Source organism: Nematolebias whitei, chromosome 5 (genome assembly GCF_014905685.2).
Source record: "Nematolebias whitei isolate Nwh7 chromosome 5, NemWhi1, whole genome shotgun sequence".
Taxonomy (NCBI): Eukaryota; Metazoa; Chordata; class Actinopteri; order Cyprinodontiformes; family Rivulidae; genus Nematolebias; species Nematolebias whitei.
This window is the reverse complement of record NC_056502.1, coordinates 24,336,465-24,342,450: the sequence shown is the minus strand read 5'-3', so window position 1 is coordinate 24,342,450 and position 5,986 is coordinate 24,336,465. Positions and strand designations below refer to the sequence as shown.

At 37.6% G+C, this 5,986-nt stretch overlaps 1 protein-coding gene across 1 annotated transcript in view; it reads left to right on the top strand.

The window, feature by feature from the left end:
- paqr7b (progestin and adipoQ receptor family member VII, b) overlaps nucleotides 1-5,986 on the top strand; it is an 8,112-nt gene continuing 2,126 nt past the window's right edge. Inside the window, exon 1 of the mRNA XM_037677042.1 lies at nucleotides 1-137. The gene's annotated coding sequence lies outside the window, so the exon portion shown is untranslated. The remainder of the gene's footprint in view (nucleotides 138-5,986) is intronic.

The following is a 5,986-nucleotide window of genomic DNA, read 5'->3' as shown; positions in this document are numbered from 1 at the left end:
CTCCGCGGCGGCTGCTGCTACTGTCTCGGTTATCCTCCGGTCCGGCCCATCAAATAATGATATCCAAGCTCTGTACGGCTCGAATTCATTCACCGACCGCCTCGTTTAAGACTCCGTACTGATTCCAGATTTGACAGGTAGGTGTTTATTTTATGAGCGTTGAGTTTCACATTAACGGCTTTTTCTATTGGCGGCCGCTGAAAAATGTAGGAGGCACAGGGCGAGAGAGAAGCGTCTCGAACGCTGTCAGGTTCACCAACGTTAGCGCCCGTTTCTCGGTCAGCATCACATCTAGTACAGGTTGGAGGCTGTAACAGTAAGACTACTTGGCTTAACACATTTCTCTCGAATATCTTAAAATGTAAATCATCCCGATGGTCAGGTGCAGCTGAGCCCGTTAGTCCATAGCAACAGGCCCGTTAGGCCCGTGTTAAATATACACATAACACAAGCCGCCTTTATTCTAGTTGACCATTTTTAAAGTTAAATATATTTAATGAATGCAAAGGATGTGGGAGCTTGATGAACTGATGGGTGTGGATCTATGGATGGAGTTATGTAACGTAATCTCTCGTTCATCACTCATGCCGCCTCATCCTCTCACGTGCATCCCACACCCACTGATCTCTGCACACCTCAAGACATTATCACAGAAATATCTTAGAAATATCTTAACTATTTGGAGCTCGTAATGTTTTTTTCCTTAGGTTTTTTTTTTTTTTAACCACTGATTATACAACGTAACTTTTGGCCAAAGTATACATACAGGCTCAAGCGTGTACATGATCACCCTTCTGGAGCCACTCTGACTGGATGTTTGACGGTTGTTCTTGGCAGGATCAGTAGTTCATTTAAATTGTTTGGTTTCCTGCACAGTCCACAGGCTTTCAAATGGGTTCATAGAGACTGGGGCTTCACGAGGCCCGACCCAGAAGCATAATGTCAGCCTGCTTTAATTCAGAAAATGGTTTTGATGTGTTGTACCGCTGGAACAGCTAAATGTATCCAAGTTTGAACCCTTGCGCATTATCACAATCCCATCCACGTTATGCTGTGCACACGCACCACAGCATGATGCTACCACCACCACGCTTGACTGTTGTTAAAGTGTTGTAGGTTCGAAAACCTTATCTGGACTCTTCCAAACATACTCCTTGTCATCGTGGTCAAATAGCTAAGTTTTTTCTTCCACCTCCGTATCACTAAAATGAAAAACATCTAAAGATGATGTAGAAAAACTGGTTCATGCATTTGTCACGTCTAGACCAAACTATTGCAATGGTTTGTTGTCTGAGTGTCCAAATACTTCTTTTAAAACGTCTTCAGTTGATCCAAAATGCTGCTGCCAGAGTCTTAACTGGAGTTAGGAGAGATCACATCTCTACAGTTTTAGCTTCTGTCCATTGGCGCCCTGTCAAATCCAGAAGTAAATTCAGAATCTTACTTCTAACCTACAAAGCCCTCATCAGCCTAGCTCCATCTTATATTTGAGATCTTTGTTACATATTTTCCTAACAGAGCACTTCACTCTCAGACTGCAGGTTTACTTGCAGTTCCTAGAGTTTCCAAAAGCAGAATGGGCGAAAGCTCTTCCAGTTATCAGGCTCCTCTCTTGTGGAACCAACTTCCAGTTTCTGTCCATGAGGCTGACACATTGTCCAGTTTAAAGACTGGGATTAAGACTTTCCTTTTTGATAAATCCTATAGTTAGGATTGGCTTGTTATGCTGCCATAGGCTTAGACTACTAGAGGACAAATTGACCTAATTTCCTTAAATTATTTGTTAAAAATTAATAGTTTTCAATTGATATTATTTCTATCTTAACATGTGATCTCGACCTGCCATTGTGTATCTGTTCCTCCTTCCTGTTCCTCTCAAACCCAGCTGGTCAAAGCAGATGGACGCTTGTCCTGAGTCTGGTTCTGCTAAAGGTTTCTTCCTCATGAGGAAGTTTTTCTTTTCCACTGTCGTCTTCATGCTTGAGAGTTCAGCGATGGAGTTAAATTCAAAGCAGTCTGCTCCTCAGTTAAATGGTGATAAATTATTTTTATGTATATAAATGTTTCTGTTAGTGCCCTGAGATGATTTCTATTGTAACTTGGCGCTATATAAATACACTTAATTGAAACTGAATTGAATTTTCTCTTGGTTGATTTTGTGTAGGAGGCATCTGGCTTGTCCATTTCAAGTTCAAGTCAAGTTTATTGTCATTTGCATCACATGTGGTACATGAGGTGGAACAAAATTGTGTACTCTGGGTTCCAGTTAGAACAAATATAAAGTGTAAAATGAAACTGTATATAAGGAGATATACACTAAACGAACGCCAAATGGTACGCTAAAAGATCCAAGATATACTCTAAACCCTAATAATGTAAAACAACATGGCATCACAACAGCAGTCCGAACATGAGTCTGTGGTGAGCAGATGGATGTGAATGAATACAGCAGCATAAAGGCAAGAGATCAGCAGCATGAGATCCATTTGAGAAACTGCATATTTCAGTCAAACCTAAAGGGGTCATTTTCAGAGCAGGGTTGTTCCGACAGTTTCAAGGTCATAACAGGCTTGAGCCTGGGTGGCATCTTTTGGGTTGTTCTTGAACAGTTTCCTGTCATTTGAGGGGGACACTTTGTGTTCTTCAAGCACATGGCAAAGTCGTGACCTAGCTAAAAAAAAAAGTTGTATTTCAAACTGTTGCGTGAACTGATAATCTTGGAATCAAGTTGTTTAGAAATGGCTCCAGAAGATTTTCCCATCTTGTGTGAATCCACAATTCTCCTTTTTCTTCACCGAGTTCCTTGAGCTTTCCCAGTGGTTATGAATATTAGTCAACACAGTGGGTGCTGTCAAACTAATACTTTTTATATTCGCAGTAAAAATCTAACAACAGACTATCATGATCAAAAATGAGAAGCAGGGTTGCAAATGTAGAGCAAATTTATTGTCACATAGTAAAATCAGTGAATGCAGTATCAATGACGCAGAGGATTTCTTGGACTGCAATATGTTGTAGGTTGCCATGGTATTTCAAATAGCATGCATTCATGTTCTGCATTTTAATAATATATCTGATCAATTCAATGAACTCACTGGTCATAAGTACCATCTAAACAGTGGTTCCCAACTCTGGTCCTTGAGGAACACCATCCTGCATGTTTTAGTTGTTCCCCTACTCCATTGCACCTGATTCAGTGATGTAATTACATCCTCAAGTTCTGCTAAAGCCTGTTCATCCCCAATTCATTCATATCGGGTGTGTCAAAACAGGGAAACGACTAAAACATGCAGGATGGTGTTCCTCAAGGACCATGGTTGGGAACCACTGAAAACCACACCTGGATTAGATGGTAGTTATGGCAGAATAGAAAATGAGGACTGAGGAAGATAAGAGTTTTATTGCAATTTATATTTTCCTCGCAACTTTAAATGTTAATATATCATATCTCGAGTTTTTTCTAATATTGTGCAGCCTAATTGAGAAGGTATTAGCCTTTAGCCTGGTCTAAAGATGTTCAGCATCACCTAATAGAAGGTATGAATGGTATAAATATACAAATTTTATTTTAGTTTTTTAACAAATGAAAATGAGACGGTAATTAAAAGGAAAAGTAGCAAAAAACAGCTAGGTTGTAAGGCGATGTAGAAAACTAAAAACTGTAACGTGTCTGCATTGGTTTTTCCCAGGAACTTAACAGATGTTTAAAACCACTTAGAGAGGTCAAGGTCGAGAGCGATATATATTTGAATTAGAGAAAAATACACATAAATTCAAACTTGTCCACCTAATTAGAGTTTTTAAAAATAGCAAAAAGAGCGGTTCAAATAAACAATTTATTCTTAAAATTAATCTGACATTCATCATGAGATGTGTATATTTCCAACCACAACTGTATTATTAGAAAATAGCTTTTTATGTTTCTTTTTTTAAATTATATATTTTTGAGTAACATATTCTTACTGATATTGTTAGATACAGAGTGACAATCATCTTGTCAGAAAACAAAAGATCACAATGGCCTGGTGTAGATTCAAGTTGTCAAACGTTTCCTGTTAGGAGTCAGACTGTCTGCTAACATTAAGAAGATTGGTTTATCTGTGGAGACAGGTTCTGTTCATGAGGATGTGACTTACGTGTGACAATCATATCGGATTAGTCTTATCTCTTTCTGATGGCAAAGTATCAGTGTTTTTACTCCCTATGGATAGTACACTTCCAACCATGCTTAGGCAAATGTTCTGATTTCTAATCCAGTAGTCAGCTCTTGAGTCAGAATTTAATTATTAAGACAATTTTCTTTTTTATTCAAATGAATGTCATTCCTAAAACAAACTAAACAGATTTTACAGCTTGTCTTTGTGATCTGAAAGCACGATCCCTGCCCCAGATCTACTATGAGAACAAGATAGAAAGGTGCTCTGGGTTCCATTGCTTAAAAGTACATGCATGTAACACAAGTGAAACATGCATGTCGTGTCCAAGCTGTATAAAAACTGTTAAAAAAAGTCACAGTGGGTTTTATGGTTGATATAGCATCGAGTGATGCTTACGAAGGAGGGCTGGTGAAGTGTTTGCTGATGTAACGTCCGTTTTTCTCACACCTGTGGGAACTGAGGTTTTACTGATAAAAAATGATTTTATTGTCTAGAAATTAGTGGGAGAATGGACGGTCGCAACCTCAGGTCCAATAAGAAGGCTAGAAGAAAAGACAGAAAAAGAAACAAGCAATTTATTTATTTTTTTTAAAGTCCCTCTACTAGTGATATTTATTCAAATAATGATTGCGGGAAAAAAAAGTGAGTGTTTTTAAAGGACAGCAATAATCGAGTAAGAGTTACATTTTTTATAGGCTGCTTATTTTAAAACCTATGAATAATTTAAAGAAAGAAAGAAATCTCAGGAAGGTTTAAATGAATACAGGTAAATTAATTTCAAAATGAATAACCAAAAAGACAAAAGATGTTTGTATATAAACAAACAAACAAAAAGCTTTTCTACGTGCGAAAATAAGGCGAGACTGGAAGAACCAGATTGTGTCAAACTTGCGGAAATATTCTGCTTCAGAATTTGATAGTGATAAGATTAAAGCTACAAGGACATCTGTGGAGCTTCAAAGGAATATTCTATCCATTTTTCAGTGGGGTTCTGTGGAAAACTTAAGTAGAAATAATCTTACATGCAGATATAATCTTTCAACGGAAATAGTTTTCAGAAATAGAAATGGTTTACGTCCAACAGAACTGATAATGCTAATAATGCTAATGAATGGCTAGTTGGATTGCAGCTAAGATCAAAGTTTGCTGTTGTCTTAAAACAACTCAAGTCTTAGAAAAATGGCAGTCGATTATGCAAACATTATTTCACACACCTGCACACTGCTGCACGTTCACAACGCACATTTATTTGTCTAGAACTTTGTGGTGACTTCAACGTTCAGTTAGCTTGAGCAGCAGCTGGACGTTTATGGGCACAAATATATTTTGTGCTTGTAAATAAGACTGTGTAGCTGTGAGTTAAGTTTTGTAACCTTGTAAGATAAAATGTATGGGAAATTCTGCGTTGAGCATGTGTGAAAAAGATTAGTAATTGTAAAAACTAAATACACGAGTTACATTTTTTGTTGTTCCGGTCTGTTTACAGATACAAAGAAAAGATCCACGTTTAAAACTCTGCGCTCAAGTTTCCTAACTTGGTGTGAGTTTCAATTTGCACAAATTATGACCTAATGTTTCTTCCTCTCATCTGATTGGTCAATGCCATGTCAATCACAAATTGAACAATCCAATCGGAGACCAGATGGGTTAGCTTAACGCAAGTTATGGAACTTGAGCACAGAGTTTTACACATTTTTTTTTGCTTTGTTTCTGTAAACAGACCATAACAAAAAAAAAAACAAAAGAACAACTGTAGCATTTTGTGAAACTGCCATTAATATGAATACATAAATATTTAATTTTTAATAACCCAGGCAGCATTTAGAAGA